The following is an 18,063-nucleotide window of genomic DNA, read 5'->3' as shown; positions in this document are numbered from 1 at the left end:
CTCGCTTGTTCCTCTATTTCAGAACACAATTGGCTGCCTTTGAAGTAATTATGTCCGAACATGCACAAATTGCGATTTGTACATAGATACATGGAGGATGGGAGCAGGAGGAGGCCTTTTGGCCCTTCGAGCCCATCCAACGCCTAGCCTGTAATAGCCTAATCCTGCTTTCTCCCCATAGCCTTTGATTCCATTCTCCCCAAGTGCTATATCTGGCCGCCTCTTGAATAGATTCAAAGTTTTAACATCAACTACTTCCTGTGGTAATGAATTCTACAGTCTCACCGCTCTGTGTGTGAAGAAACGTCTCCTTATATCTGTCTGAAATGGTTTACCCGGAATCCTCAGACTGTGACCCTTGGTTCTGGACACACCAACCATTGGTAACATCTTTCCTGCATCTACCCTGTCTAGTCCCGTTAAAAGTCTCTCTTGAGATCCCCCCTCATTTTTATGAACTCCAGCAAGAACAATCCAACCTAGTCAATCTCTCCTCATATGACAGTCCTGCCATCCCTGGAATCAGTCTGGTAAACCTTTGCTGCACTCCCTCGAGAGCAAGAACATCCTTCCTCAGAGAAGGAGACCAAAATTGCACACAATACTCCAGGTGTGGCCTCACCAAGGCCCTGTACAATTGCTGCAACACATCCCTGCTTCTCTTCTCAAAACCTCTTGCAATGAAGGCCAACATGCCATTAGCCTTCTTTACCGCCTGCTGCACCTGCATGCTTTCCTTCAGCGAATGGTGCACAAGGACACCCAGGTCCCGCTGCACACTCCCCTCTCCCAATTTACAACCATTCAGGTAGTAATCTGCCTTCCTGTTTTTGCTTCCAAAGTGAATAACCTCACACTTAACCAAATTATACTGCATCTGCCATTGGTTTGCCCACTCGCCCAACCTGTCCAGATCATGCTGTAGGATTCCTGCATCCTCGTCACAATTCACCCTCCCACCTAACTTGGTATCCTCTGCAAACTACTTGCTATCATCTGCAAACTGTAGCGTGATTTGTACAATCAGGAGGTGGTATTTTTCTCAAATCAAATCCTTAAATCCCTCTTTCAGCACAAATTATTCCTTGAAAGCAGGCAGGAGATCTGTTCCCAGGTTTCTGCTAATAGAAGACACCAGCTTTTCAAACAGCTTCTCCAACCAAAGAACTATTGAGCGTGCAAATTTGCAAATTAGACCCCATATTTCAGCTATAAAATCATTTATAGGCTACTATCAGTATGCTTTACAACATTTACATCTGCACAAAGAAATAATTATGAATAAGGGGGAGCTGGAAGATTGGTACAAGAGTGGGAGAGGAGAGAAAGTGAACAATGAGCTTGTAATGTGTGGAGAGAAGTTTAGGGTGTGATCCAATGGCCACGCTGCACCCGAATAGCAGCTCAGTGCAATGTGGCCGATAGAAGCTGGGAGATCCCGCTCCAGGCATCTACACGGCTCACAACACCTCGCGAGATCGCGTTAGATTGTAAATCCTGCCCATTGTGGGCGGGGTCACTTATTTGCAAATCTGCATATTAGAGTGAGATAGCTAGTCTCACTTTAATGTGCAGATTCCCAAAGTACCCAAGGCGTTGGGACCTACCTTCATCTCAAAGATCTCAGGCGAGTTCGATGTAGCACTGGTGTCTCCAGGGACACACACCGAGACAAACATCAACTCGGTGAAAGATGCTCTTTGGTCTGCCCGAAACTTGCTGATCTTCCAGTGCAAAGAATTGTCCTCGGCCGAGTGTTGCAGACTGGCACATTCCAAGGTCCAGGACTACGTGCTAAGGGACGCACTCAAGCTTGGGGCAGCTGCCGCCAAGGCGCAATGGGGAAAGACCACTGTGTAAGGTTTTTCCAGCAAATGTACACAGAGGGGCGGTTAACAGTGTAAACCCCCCTCGGTCTGGGCCACCAACACTCCAATGTATAAAAGAAACATGACAATGTAAATATTTAAGAAGGAATTGTAACGTAAAGAGAGATATGTGTATAATATTATCAAAATTGAATGGAAGTCGAGGGAATGTGTAACTCTGATGGAAATGTACAGTCAAGACAATTCGAAATGTTCTGTAATGTTTATGATACATTTTATGAATAAAGTATATTTTTTTGATTAAAAAAAAATTTTTTTTGTTAAAAACCTACGAAAGGGGACCAGAGAGATCAGAACTCATGGGGGCCCTCCCAGGGGTTCGGAGGCCCTCCGGTCCATGCCCCTGGGCAGGGTGGTATCCTGGCATTGCTGGTGCCACCAATGCACTGCTAGCTTGGCACTGCCAAGGTACCCAAGTGGCACTGGGAACACGGGGAAATCCCCGCTGAGGCCCCGTATTTAATTAGTTGTGTAGTGGTGCTGTGAGCGCCTGGAAACTCGCAGCTAAACACGCTCACTTGGGACTTTGTTCCTATTTAGTTGAATCGCGCCCATAGTTTATAAGATTGCCAGGAGATCTAAGAAGGAACAACCACCTCCCAAGTTCCTCTCCAAATAATACACCGTCCCAACTTGGAAACATAAAGTGGGATTCCCCGACGCCCCGTCGGGTTGAAGAATCCCCGGGCGACGGCGTGAATTCCGCCTCGCCGGTCCGACACCGGCTGCCGTATTCTCCGGCGCCGGTTTTCAGGCGGGAGCCATGCCGGTGGTGGGGCGTTGGCAATGGCCCCCCCGGGACCGATGGGCCGAGCGGCCGTCGTTTTCTGGCCAATCCCGCCTGCTTGAAATGGACATGGTCCCACACGGCGGGACCTGGCTGGTAGACTGGCTGGTGCAATCAGCGGGCGGGCCTGTGCCGTGGGGGCACTCCTTCCTGCCGCGCCAGCTTCTGTAGGGCTCCGCCATGGCCGGCGCGGAGAAGACACCCCACTGCGCATGCGCAAGAATACGCCGGCCGGTCTGCGCATGTGCGGAACCACGCCGGCGGTTCGGCACATGTGCTAACTCGTGCCGGCCCTTCGGCGCCAGTTGGCGCAGCGCCAACCCCTCCACCGCCGGCCTAGCTCCCAGAAGTGCGGAGGATTCCGCAACTTCAGGTCGGCCCGATGCCGGAGTGGTTCGCACCATTTTCTTACGCCAGCGTCGGGCCATCGGGAGATTACCGCCCATAGAGTTCTGTCATTGTCAATGAGTGAAAATTCTGGACTTACCCTCCCCCGCATAAGTCCCAAAATGCAGAGAAATGGAAGCATTGCCCAGGAAATTTAAACATCCGATGGTCAGTTCTCTATTGTCGGGGGACCCACAATGTCAATCACAGATCAGGGCACAGTTTCAAAATGGCGGCCCGATCTCGGCGTTCAGCTCCCCAATGCTAAACAAAATTCTAAGTGTGGGCTAAACCGGTGAGAAACTCGCACGTGTTTCCCGTTTAGGCCCCTTATTCAAAGCAGGTCGCATTGAATAGCCACGTGTTTCTCGGCACTGCAAGTGCTGGGAAACACGCGGCTAAATGCCCTCGTTGGGGGACTTTGTTCCCTTTGGGTGAGTTTGGCAGGTTGTTTCTCGCCGTTTTTTGGGGTGAAATCCAGACCGCTATTCAACCACACCGAGTCATTGGGTGCGATTCTCTTTGGTCCGAGTTACGACCCGGACGTCTTTCGGGACTTGGATGAATCCCGCGACCATGTTGTGCTTTCGCTTGAGAGAATCCCGGGAGAGTTTCCTGTGCAGGCCTCTCGACAGCCTCCATGCCTCGTGGGATTCTTCCAATCCTGCAATAAATCCGGGTCATAACTCGGACCAAATGACGCTTGCGGAAACCTACTTACAACCTACCTACCCGGGCGGTCTCCCTCGATTCTCCTGCCTCCGCAGGGAGGCTGCAGTTGGGCACCTGTAATAACCTGCACAGGAGTCATCCACCTGGGCATGATTGTTCCCAGTATTCATTTGGACTGAGTTAACCCAGCACTAGCATAAAAGGCAGGCAGCTGTAGAGCCAGCTAAAAAGGAATGAGGACCCGGTGAAAGGGAACCGGGCCCTGTGTATGTATGATGCTGTTGCTGAAATAAAGGACTTTCGTTGGACTCCTCTGGCTTTTTCACATTGGCGACGATGATGAATTGGAGCTGTCGGCGTGCTGCTTGTTCGGCTGAGCTACCTCCTGGGAATAATTTTTTTTAAAAAGAGTGGACGGGACCGAGTTTGTTTTTGTGTTTTTTTTTTTTTTAAGAGCCTCTAATGTTATGGAAGGCGAGAGCCGGGTTGAGTTTTTTTTTCTGCCGGCTTGTGAAGTGTGTCCGCTGGGAGTGATCTGGAGTCTGATGTGTCCGGCAGTACCAGATGCGGTATCATTCTGATGTGGGTCGCGTAGCGTTTCATCCATCTCTGTCTGCTGTTGTTTCCTGATGCTGGCAGAGCGGTCCACCGGGGAGTCCGTTCTCAAGTTGCCGCCGCCGTTTTGGAACGTCATTCTGGTCGTGAGTGCAGCGTTGTGTTTGAAAGACTGTTCTGCGGCAGCTTGGACTGTGGGATTTGCAACAGTGATGTTTTGCCTGCGACCTGACAGTTATTGTACGACTGCAGGTTTTGTGCCTGGAGACTCTGGTTTGGAGTTGACTGGACATTCCATATGTGACTTCTGGTCCTGTGGAAGCTTGCACGGACCCCTGCTGTTTTTTTATTGATTTGCGTTGTGTTTATTTGCCTGTGTACTGTAAGAATGTCGGGGCGACAGCTCTCTGGGCATTTTGGTAGGTGTTTTTTTTTTGGGTAGAATTTAGAGTGCCCAATATTAAAAATTAAAGGGACATTGAGGTGGACATTGTCTGATGTTCCCTCTGTGGCTGGAAGGCATGCCACGCCGATTGGGCCTTGGGTTGATGGGTCCGATGCTGTGGCGCGCGCCGTCCCCGGGTTCGGCTGTTGACAGCTTTGCCCCGTGTGACTGGTGAGGGTGTTGGGCCGGACGTAATGCTTGGTGGAGTACACGACTGCCCATCCTGCTTCCCCGTTCGGTGGAGCCTTATCCGAACCAATTTTTTTTAGGTTTGTTGTCTGGTCACTGTGGGGTTTGCACCCGTTTGGTCCTCTCCTATACACTCCTCCTAAATGGCTGTCCTTGTGAGGGGTTTCGGGCTGGGGGGGGGGGGGGGGGGGGGGGGGTAATAACCTGCACAGGACTCATCCACCTGGGGATGATTGTGCCCCGTGTTCAATTGGACTGAGTTAACCCAGCACTAGCATAAAAGGCAGGCAGCTGTAGAGCCAGCTAAAAAGGAATGAGGACCCGGTGAAAGGGAACCGGGCCCTGTGTATGTATGATGCTGTTGCTGAAATAAAGGACTTTTCAGAAGCTCGTTGGACTCCCCTGGTTTTATCACAGCACCGTTCAGCACTGGTCCACACAAATGTCTCCCGGGTCATCGGAGACTCCTGGGTGGTCAGAAATAGTGCAGGGTGGCTCCCTGGTCCTCCTCTCTGGAATACATGCACCTTAGCATTGCCATTCCGGTACTTTGGCAATGCCACCATGGCACTGCAAAGTTGCTTAGATGGCACTGAGAAGCTGGCAGGAGCACTGCCCGGGTATCAGGGTGAAGTGCAAGGGTATCAGAGTGCTAGGCAGTACTGCCAAGGGTCAGGGGCCGAGCCATGCCCATGAAATGAGGGGTGGAGGGGGTTTGAAGGGTGGGGGAGTGCAGGGTAGGTACGTAGGGGCTTCTGGGTGCTTGGAGGGGTGATGGGTGGGGGTCCTGGAAGGGAGGGGGTGCTGTAAGGGGGCTTGGGGCGGGCCTGAAGCGAGGGTCCCCCAGAGACCCCATAACAGGGTGTTCTCACTTGGGGGATGTGGGGTAGAGTCCATGTGTGTGGGGGGTGATATTGCCCATCGGTGGTGCTTGTGGGGGTCTCACATGCTTGATTAGAAATCAGGGCACCCTTTCAAAATGGCGGCCCGATATTCAAGTTCAGTTCCCCAGATCTAAACAAAATTCTAAGTGTGGGCTAAGCCGGTGAGAACTCCCTAGGGCCTGCAAAAATGACTTTGAATAGCAGTGGGGAACTCGCCGGCAGAGTCAGCAGGAAACTCCCTGAAAAACCCCCCACAGATTAACTTAGAAATGTTTTGGGAGAATCGCGCTTATTGTTTGGGGCCTTGGGGAGTTTCTCCCCGGTCAAGCCCACATTTAGAAATGTTTGCATTACTGGGGAGCTGAACTTGCTGACCAGACCGACTTCTCAGAGATCAGGCCACTATTATGAAAGGATGCCCCAAACTCAGTGAGCTTGAGGGTCCATGGGCAATGTCACCCTCCCAACACATCAGCATTATGCCACACCGCACCGTCAAGTGAGGACGCCCGCTATGTGGTTGCTGAAGGCCCCCCTTTTCAGGCCTCCACCCCCCACCCCCCACTCCATCAAGGTCCCCACCCTTAACCCCCCAATCTTTATGAGGCCATTTCATACTTCCCCCCCCACCTTCATACTCCCTCATCCCCCCCTTTCATGGGCATGGCCCGCTTAGGCCCTGAACCTTGCACTGCCACCCGAGCACCCTGGTAGTTCCCCTGCCAGCCTGGCAGTGCCATGGTGGAAATGCGAAGGTGCCCACGTGCCAGAGGAACAGCCAGGAAGCCATCCTACCCTATCCCCGACCATCCAGGGTCTGCAGTGGCCACATTATGTGGACCGGTACTACACGGCGCCTCGTCAAGGCCTCGCTAGGGAGGCCATTAGTTCCCGGGACCCCAGAGAATCGGGTGCAGACATAGTTAAATACGGCTTATTTAAATATGTTGATCTGGATCTTCTCCAGCGAGGGCGAGATTCAGATCGTGAAGTCTCCTGAGGTTTGGTTGAATCTCGTTAGACGTCTCAAACGTTGCGAATCTCACAAGAGGTCTCTCGCACGATTCAACAGCCTCATCGTGTAACCATGTCGGGTGCAACGTCGCTTGTAAATTATGCTCAAGGTCCATCTGTTGGGTAATTCCACCAGCAGCACTGTACACCCTCACACCCCCTTCACCCATCTACTCCACTGACTACACAACTACTCACCTTATCCTACCTGCCACCTCACCCAGTCATCCACTCACCCACACTGATTCATTAAAAGACTTGGCCTTTACATACTTATCACAGTATGGCAGCTATTGCCTTAAATAGGGGCATTTTTTCTCCTTTCCCCCGACTCTACCCTGCTTGTTGGATGGGAGACAAACACTGGCCATTTCTGTGTCAACCAAAGAATAGTGCAGTAGCATCGGATTGAGAAAATCTTTTGTCAGCAGCACCACATGTGTGCAGAATTATTATAATATAATAATCTTTATTGTCACAAGTAGGCTGACATTAATACTGCAATGAAGTTACTGTGAAAAGCCCCTAGTCGCCACATTCCGGCGCCTGTTCGGGTACACAGAGAGAGAATTCAGAATGTCCAAATTACCTAATAGCACATCTTCGGGACCAAAGCACCCTGTGGAAACCCAAGCAGACACGGGGAGAACGTACAGACTCCGTACAGACAGTACAAGCCGGGAATAAAACCTGGGACCCCTGGCGCTGTGAAGCCATGGTGCTAACCACTATGCTACCATGCTGAATTGTCACTGGCTGGAGGATTTGGCATTTTGCTCCATTCCTAAATCCAGATATACATATATGTATAGTATGTACACAGACAAATGAAAATCTAGGAACATAATTCCTGGGGAACATCAATTACTGCTCAAAAATGTCCCTTTCATCTCAGCTCTCTGGCTTTAAACTTCCAATTGTTTCCTTAGTCACTCAACGATAAGTCTCAAATGCCGTAATTTCAAACAACAAAGTCTCGAACAGAATCTCATCAAGATTCTTCTAAAAATTCAAACATGTGACAATGATCATCCACCCATCCCAGGGACCAAAAAATGTTTGTAGATTAAATAGCCATAAAATATTTTCACAAACCTATGTTGACTCTCTAATTAACTTATACATTTCCAAGTACTCTGCCTTTTATAATGAATTCAAGCAATTTCTCTGCTGCTGGCATTAAATGTATTAGTCTGTAATTATTTGTTTGTCCTTAACTTCATTTTTGGGAAGAATTCATTTTTAGCAAGAATTCATCATTAAAGTAGATTGGGGGTTCGACTGCATTCTGATTACCATTTTCTGCTGAACATTGCTGCAATATGCAAATAAAAGTAAAATTTTGCTGCTCTTGCTTATTTCCTGATAGCTGGTTCTTTCGTGGTTTTGACACTGCCCTGGAAGGAAGATATAAAACGTGCATTTTCTTGGGTGGGGAAATGGTGCGTGTGAATGTAAAGCAGGAAAATAAAAATAAAAATAAAAATGGGGGAGGGGTGAAAAAAGTGAAGCTCTCCTAAGAAAACCAACATTAATTGGACAATAGAGGTTACCAGAAGCTTGACATCAAAACTTAATTAAATACATAAAATGTCAGCATCTTTGTAAATCTTAAATTGTGACTTGTTAAAACACCCTCCTTCCAGTTGAACCAAATCCTATTTTAATAAAACAGTTTTTAAAACAGTCAGACGCTTGTTTTCAATTAATTGCAACAAATGGCAGGCATTGTATTGTCCTGTTGTGTCAAGCCTAGAACCTCGTCAAAGCAGCCGCAACGGATTTGTGCATGGTAAGTGTGTGATATCACATTGGTCACAAAGCCCTGAAGTTCCCAGTTAAGTCTTTGAGGACCACAGTCAGATTGTTCACCCATGCTGTTTTTTATATATGTAAATTTCATGAAAAATTCTAATTGAGGTATGTTATTTCATTAGACACAGCAGACTGAATATTACCAGAGCAAAGCTTCTCATCTACGATTTCTTACAAGGCGAGTACTGATCCAATCTGTTTTGCCATACAGAAACACTGGGTGTTGGGCACTTCTCCTGATGGATGAAAGCAAAATCACTCTGCACGGAGGTTACAGAAAAATTAGAAGTTTTAAAAGTTGATATGCCTCTGAATAGAATAGATCCCTACAGTGCAGAAGAAGGCCATTCGGCCCATCGAGTCTGAACTGATCCTCTGAAAGAGCACCCTAACCTCAACCCACTCCCTGCAGCATCCCTGAAACCCCACCGAACCTACTGGTCAATTTTAACATGGTCATTCCAGATAACCTGTGCATCTTTAAGATACCACAGAGTCATGAAGACAGCCCAATCCATCACGCAAAACCACCTCCCATTCATTGATTCTGTCTTCACCTCCCACTGAATTGGGAAAGTGGGCATCATAAGACGCCTCCCACCCAGGTTATTCTCTCTTCCAACCTCTTCCATCGGGCAGGAGGTACAAAAACTCTGAGAACACACTTACAGTTTCAAAAACAGCTTCTTCCCCGCTGTTACCAGACTCCTGAATGACCCTCTTAGGGACTGAACTGATCTCTTCACACATCTTCTCTACTGAGGAGGACTACACTCCGTATGCTTCACCTGCTGTCTGTGTCTATGTATTAACATTGTGTATTTATGCATGTCCTATGTTTTTCATGTATGGAACATTCTGTCTGGACTGTACGCAGAACAATATTTTTTATTTTACCTTGGTACACGTTACAATAAATCCTGAGGAAATCCACGCAGACACGGGGAGAATGTGCAAACTCAACACTGACAGTCACCCAAGGCCAGAATTGAACCCGGGTCCCTGGCACTGCAAGGCAACAGTGCTAGCCACGGTGCCACCCGGCTTCTATTCACTTAAAAGAAAAAAAGCTTTTGATAGCCTGCAATTGACAGTTTCCAGACAGCCAGGTGTCTGGATTGATTATTTTCATTTCCTTTCATGCTTGAATGGATCTCAAGTACCCGTCAAAGCAGCGCACAAAGGTATGGAAATATAATAGTTATGTTACTACACTAGTAATCCAGATGTTTGGACTAATGATCCAGCAACACGAGTTCAAATCCCACCATGGCAGCTGTGGAATTTAAAGACAATTAGAAGCTACCAGAATGTTGTTAAATCAATTAGGTCCTTCAGGAAAGGATCCCCGCCATCTTACCCAGTCTGCCCTATATGTGACTTAAACCCACAGCAAGTTGGTTGATTCTTAACTGCCCTCACAAATGGCCTTATATCCACTCAGCTGTGATTAAGAAGGGCAATAAATAATGCCTCTGCCAGTGATGTCCATATCCCAAGAAGGAATAAAAAAAATCCCAAGGAATAAAAAATGTACTGACATTCTCAACTCAAGGACACAAATCGGAGTCCATCCTGGCAGAGTTACAGTCATTAAAACGTCCAGATCTAACTTCATTTAGCCTATAGCAGTGACGAGTCACACACCACCAATATCAACACTGATGAGCCTGAACTGAACGTGGAGAGAATATAAATGTAATTTTTCATGTAAGTTCCCAATGGCTCAGATTTATGAGTGATAATGACAACAAAACTGTCAACATTTACCATCATTATTCCACTTTGAGGCTGCACATGTGAATAATACAGAAATTGTGGTGAGAGTGACTGTCCTTCATATCAAGGTTGCATTTGACGGAGTGTGGCATCAAGGAGCCCTAACAAAATTGGAGTCAATAGGAATTAGGGGAAAACTCTCCGCCAGTTTGAGTAATACCTAGCACAAAGGAAAGCGGTCATGTTTCTTGGAGATCAGTCATCACAGCACCAAGACATCACGGCAAGAGTTCTTCAGGGGAATGAACTGGGCCCAACCACCTTCAGCCGCTTAATCAATGATGTCCCTTTCATCATAAGGTCAGAAGTGGGGATGTTCAGCACCATTCATGACTCCTCAGATACTGAAGCAGACCATATCCAAATGCAGCAAGACCTGGACAATTTCCAGGCTTGGACTGACTAGTGCCAGCAATGACCATCCCCAACAAGAGAAGATCCAACCATTGCTCCTCGACATTCAATGGCATGACTGTCACAGAATATAGAACTACCAACATTCTAGGAGTTAGCATTGACCAGAAACTGAACTGGATTAGCCATATAAATACTGTGGCTACAGGAGCCACCTCCACACACACACACACACCCCTCCTACCTCCACACACCCCTCCTACCTCCACACACCCCTCCCACCTCCACACACCCACATACACTCCCACCCCACCCCTCCACACACACACACACACACACACACACAGACACCCCTCCCACCTCCACACACACCCACATACCCCACCCACCCCTCCACACACACACCCCTCCCACCTCCACACACCCCACCCACCTCCACACACCCCTCCATCTCCACACACCCACATACACTCCCACCCCACCCCTCCACACACACACACACACACACAGACACCCCTCCCACCTCCACACACCCACATACCCCACCCACCCCTCCACACACACACACCTCCCACCTCCACACACCCCTCCCATCTCCACACACCCACATACACTCCCACCCCACCCCTCCACACACACACACACACACACACAGACACAGACACCCCTCCCACCTCCACACACACCCACATACCCCAACCACCCTTCCACACAGACACCCCTCCCACCTCCACACCCCTCCCACCTCCACACACACCCACATACACTCCCACCCCACCACACACACACCCCTCCCCCTCCACACAGACACACACCCCTCCCCCTCCACACACAGACACACACCCCTCCCCCCACCACACACAGACACACACCCCTCCCACCTCCACACACCCCTCCCACCTCCACACACACCCCTCCCACCTCCACACACCCCTCCCACCTCCACACACCCCTCCCACCTCCACACACACGCCTCCCACCTCCACACACACGCCTCCCACCTCCACACACACGCCTCCCACCTCCACACACACGCCTCCCACCTCCACACACACGCCTCCCACCTCCACACACACGCCTCCCACCTCCACACACACGCCTCCCACCTCCACACACACACACCCCTCCCACCTCCACACCCCTCCCACCTCCACACACCCCTCCCACCTCCACACCCCTCCCACCTCCACACCCCTCCCACCTCCACACGCCTCCCACCTCCACACACACGCCTCCCACCTCCACACATACGCCTCCCACCTCCACACACACGCCTCCCACCTCCACACACATGCCTCCCACCTCCACACCCCTCCCACCTCCACACACCCACCCCACCTCCACATATCCCTCCCCCACCCACCCCACCTCCACATATCCCTCCCCCACCACACACACCCTTCCCCCTCCACACCCCTCCCACCTCCACCCCTCCCACCTCCACACCCCTCCCACCTCCACACCCCTCCCACCTACACACACACCCCTCCCACCTCCACACACACCCCTCCCACCTCCACACACACGCCTCCCACCTCCACACACCCCTCCCACCTCCACACACCCACATATCCCTCCCCCCCACCCCTCCACACACACCCCATACACACACCCCTCTCCCTCCACACCCCTCCCACCTCCACCCCTCCCACCTCCACCCCTCCCACCTCCACACACACCCCTCACACCTCCACACACCCCTCCCACCTCCTCCTCCACCCCTCCCACCTCCACACACACACACCCCTCCCACCTCCACACACAACCCCCTCCCACCTCCACACACACCCCTCCCACCTCCACACCCCTCCCACCTCTCCACACCCCTCCCACCTCTCCACACCCCTCCCACCTCCACTCACCCCTCCCACCTCCACTCACCCCTCCCACCTCCACACACATTTCTCCCACCTCCACACACATTTCTCCCACCTCCACACACCCCTCCCACCTCCACTCATCCCTCCCACCTCCCCCCCCACCACCTCCACACACCCCTCCCACCTCCACACACACCCCTCCCACCTCCACACACACCCCTCCCACCTCCACACACACCCCTCCCACCTCCACACACACCCCTCCCACCTCCACACACACCCCTCCCACCTCCACACACACCCCTCCCACCTCCACACACACCCCTCCCACCTCCACACACCCCTCCCACCGCCACACACCCCTCCCACCTCCACACACACCCCTCCCACCTCCACACACACCCCTCCCACCTCCACACACACCCCTCCCACCTCCACACACACCCCTCCCACCTCCACACACACCCCTCCCACCTCCACACCCCCCCTCCCACCTCCACACCCCCCCTCCCACCTCCACACCCCCCCCTCCCACCTCCACACACCCCCCTCCCACCTCCACACGCACCCCTCCCACCTCCACGCACACCCCTCCCACCTCCACGCGCACCCCTCCCACCTCCACGCGCACCCCTCCCACCTCCACGCGCACCCCTCCCACCTCCACGCGCACCCCTCCCACCTCCACGCACACCCCTCCCACCTCCACGCACACCCCTCCCACCTCCACGCACACCCCTCCCACCTCCACACACACCCCTCCCACCTCCACACACACCCCTCCCACCTCCACACACACCCCTCCCACCTCCACGCACACGCCTCCCACCTCCACGCACACGCCTCCCACCTCCACGCACACGCCTCCAACCTCCACACACACCCCTCCCACCTCCACACACACCCCTCCCACCTCCACACACACCCCTCCCACCTCCACACACACCCCTCCCACCTCCACACACACCCCTCCCACCTCCACACACACCCCTCCCACCTCCACACACCCCTCCCACCTCCACACACACCCCTCCCACCTCCACACACACCCCTCCCACCTCCACACACACACCCCTCCCACCTCCACACACACACCCCTCCCACCTCCACACACCCCTCCCACCTCCACACACCCCTCCCACCTCCACACACCCCTCCCACCTCCACACCCCTCCCACCTCCTCACCCCTCCCACCTCCACACACCCACCCCACCTCCACACACCCACCCCACCTCCACACACCCACATATCCCTCCCCCACCCCTCCACACACACCCCTCCCCCCCACACACACACCCTCCCCCTCCACACCCCTCCCACCTCCACACACACCCCTCCCACCTCCACACACGCCTCCCACCTCCACACACACGCCTCCCACCTCCACACACACGCCTCCCACCTCCACACACACGCCTCCCACCTCCACACACACGCCTCCCACCTCCACACACACGCCTCCCACCTCCACACCCCTCCCACCTCCACACCCCTCCCACCTCCACACACCCACATATCCCTCCCCCCACACACACCCCTCCCCCTCCACACCCCTCCCACCTCCACCCCTCCCACCTCCACACACACCCCTACCACCTCCACCTCCACCCCTCCCACCTCCACACACACACACACCCCTCCCACCTCCACACCCCTCCCACCTCCACACCCCTCCCACCTCCACACCCCTCCCACCTCCACACACATTTCTCCCACCTCCACACACATTTCTCCCACCTCCACACACATTCCTCCCACCTCCACATACATTCCTCCCACCTCCACATACATTCCTCCCACCTCCACACACATTCCTCCCACCTCCACACACATTCCTCCCACCTCCACATACATTCCTCCCACCTCCACACACACTCCTCCCACCTCCACACACACTCCTCCCACCTCCACACACACTCCTCCCACCTCCACACACACTCCTCCCACCTCCACACACTCCTCCCACCTCCACACACACTCCTCCCACCTCCACCCCCCTACCCACCTCCACACACCCCTCCCACCTCCACACCCCTCCCACCTCCACACACCCCTCCCACCTCCACACACACGCCTCCCACCTCCACACACACGCCTCCCACCTCCACACACACGCCTCCCACCTCCACACACACGCCTCCCACCTCCACACCCACGCCTCCCACCTCCACGCACACGCCTCCCACTTCCACACCCCTCCCACCTCCTCACCCCTCCCACCTCCACACACCCACCCCACCTCCACACACCCACCCCACCTCCACACACCCACATATCCCTCCCCCACCCCTCCACACACACCCCTCCCCCCCACACACACACCCTCCCACCTCCACACACACGCCTCCCACCTCCACACACACGCCTCCCACCTCCACACACACGCCTCCCACCTCCACACACACGCCTCCCACCTCCACACACACGCCTCCCACCTCCACACCCCTCCCACCTCCACACCCCTCCCACCTCCACACCCCTCCCACCTCCACACACCCACATATCCCTCCCCCCACACACACCCCTCCCCCTCCACACCCCTCCCACCTCCACCGCTCCCACCTCCACACACACCCCTCCCACCTCCACCTCCACCCCTCCCACCTCCACACACACACACCCCCCTCCCACCTCCACACCCCTCCCACCTCCACACCCCTCCCACCTCCACCCCTCCCACCTCCACACACATTTCTCCCACCTCCACACACATTTCTCCCACCTCCACACACATTCCTCCCACCTCCACATACATTCCTCCCTACTCCACATACATTCCTCCCACCTCCACACACATTCCTCCCACCTCCACAAACATTCCTCCCACCTCCACACACACTCCTCCCACCTCCACACACACTCCTCCCACCTCCACACACTCCTCCCACCTCCACACACACTCCTCCCACCTCCACACACACTCCTCCCACCTCCACACACACTCCTCCCACCTCCACACACACTCCTCCCACCTCCACACACACTCCTCCCACCTCCACCCCCCCACCCACCTCCACACACCCCTCCCACCTCCACACACCCCTCCCACCTCCACACCCCTCCCACCTCCACACACCCCTCCCACCTCCACACACACGCCTCCCACCTCCACACACACGCCTCCCACCTCTCCCCCCCACCACCTCCACACACCCCTCCCACCTCCACACACTTCTCCCACCTCCACACACACCCCTCCCATCTCCACACACACCCCTCCCACCTCCACACACACCCCTCCCATCTCCACACACACGCACACCCCTCCCATCTCCACACACACGCACACCCCTCCCACCTCCACACACACGCACACCCCTCCCACCTCCACACCCACACACACCCCTCCCACCTCCACACACACCCCTCCCACCTCCACACACACCCCTCCCACACCCCTCCCACCTCCACACACACCCCTCCCACCTCCACACACCCCTCCCACCTCCACACACACCCCTCCCACCTCCACACACACCCCTCCCACCTCCACACACACCCCTCCCACCTCCACACACACCCCTCCCACCGCCACACACACCCCTCCCACCGCCACACACACCCCTCCCACCGCCACACACCCCTCCCACCGCCACACACCCCTCCCACCTCCACACACCCCTCCCACCTCCACCCACACCCATCCCACCTCCACCCACACCCCTCCCACCTCCACCCACACCCCTCCCACCTCCACACACACCCCTCCCACCTCCACACACCCCTCCCACCCCACCACACACACACACCCCTCCCACTCCACCACACACCTCACACCTCCACACACACACCCTGAGGCACGATCAATTTGGCTGGAGACGACATTGAATTCAAACTGAGGCTTTATCAGTATCTGAAGTGTGGCCTCCTACAGCAGCTGATGAAATGGCTGCAAGCTGAAGGCCACGCATATTTATAACCCGGCTCCTGGGCGGAGCTAGCATGCAGGGGCCCAGGTGAACCTGTAGTGCAGGTTCTACTTTACAATCCTTAATATGAACACAGTGGTGTACCACATTCACCCCCTGTTAAAATGGAGTCCGGCGGGGGGTGGTGGATAACTATATACAATTCACAATCTTTAATATTTACAGAACAGTGAGAAAAAAATGTTTCTGGTCATCCGGTAGGCCGGACAGAGGTTCAGCCGGTCCGGCGCCTTGATCGTCCTCTGGGATCGACGAAGTGGAGCCGGCAATGTTGGTGCTGTCATGGTTGAAGTTGACTCCGGGAGCGTGCCGAAATCCTCTTCATCAACGGGGGTGGGCAGGGGGAGGACAGACAGTCCTAGGGGGGTTGATGGGAGCGGTGGGGAGGGGAGGGTGGCGCCGGGGGTGGTGTGGGGGCGGAACCTGCTGGTGCCAGGTCCACTCTATTAGGTCCCTCCTTTGCACGGCCACAAACCAGACTCCTCATGACCGTTTGTTTGATTTCCCTAGGGGAGCTACCTCAGGGGTCTCGCTTCCACCCTGGCTGATGACACCGGGTCCAGTCCTCCTCCGAAAACATGTTCGGAGCCATAAGACCGGCCCCCTGGAAGAGAGGGTCCAGCTCCTGCCCTCCAACCCACACTATGCGTACGTCGAACACCCCGATGGCCGGCAAGATACCGTCTCCCTCCGGGACCTGGCGCCCGCAGGCTCCAACACCACTCCCACTACTGCATCCCCCACACTATGTTCCGTCCAACCTCCCATGTTCACCCCTATATAGTTCCCCGCACTCCCTCCCACCCGCCGCACCGGTGACACAGGAATGAAGCTCCGAAAGAGCCGCTCCCGGAGTCCACGCCTGTGCCTGCTCCGGACCCACTTCCACAGCCACCCGAAGCGGCTGAAACACCAGTGCTTCGGCAGTCGCAACGTACGATCCGGGCACCGGACCGACTGAATCTATGAGCCCGTCACCCCCGCTGGACTTCATTTTCTAATCAGGGGGTGAATGTATAATTACTGATAATTCACCAGTGCACTGTGTTATGTGATTAACCCTGTGGGCTCTATCTATGGGCCATTGTGTGGCTTCACCCACAGGGGATATGTTGGGGCATGTACGGGCTCCGCCCATGGCTCTACCCCATTTACAGGAAGTATCAGAGCTGCTGACATGCGGGGCCGCCTTCACTGTTGTACCGGTCACAGGCAGGCTCAGTTCTAAGCTGATTAAAACCACGGTTTACTTCTCCACGTGTCTTCGAGTGAATTGATGGTCGCATCAGGGCCTCTGCCGTCAGGGGGAAATGAGTGGACTGTATGAGTGGGCGGGCCTTGTCCGCATAGTTTGGGACCCACTGAGCGTAATACGAGAAGAACCCCAGGCAGCGTTTGAGGGCCTTGGGGGACGGGAAGCCCCATGAGGGGGCACATGCAGTCGGGATCGGGCCCCAGAACTCCGTTCTGGACCACGTAGCCAAAGATGGCTAAGCGGTTTGTACGGAACACACACTTCTCCTTGTTATACGTGAGGTTGAGG

At 54.2% G+C, this 18,063-nt stretch overlaps 1 protein-coding gene across 1 annotated transcript in view; it reads right to left on the bottom strand.

Moving 5' to 3' along the window:
* Positions 1–18,063, bottom strand: part of prkd3 (protein kinase D3) — a 595,703-nt gene that overhangs the window by 42,707 nt on the left and 534,933 nt on the right. The gene's annotated exons all lie outside the window — the stretch shown is intronic.

This window comes from Scyliorhinus torazame, chromosome 1 (assembly GCF_047496885.1).
Source record: "Scyliorhinus torazame isolate Kashiwa2021f chromosome 1, sScyTor2.1, whole genome shotgun sequence".
NCBI classification, from domain to species: Eukaryota; Metazoa; Chordata; class Chondrichthyes; order Carcharhiniformes; family Scyliorhinidae; genus Scyliorhinus; species Scyliorhinus torazame.
The sequence above is the reverse complement of the archived record's forward strand: the minus strand, read 5'-3'. Positions and strand labels throughout refer to the sequence as shown.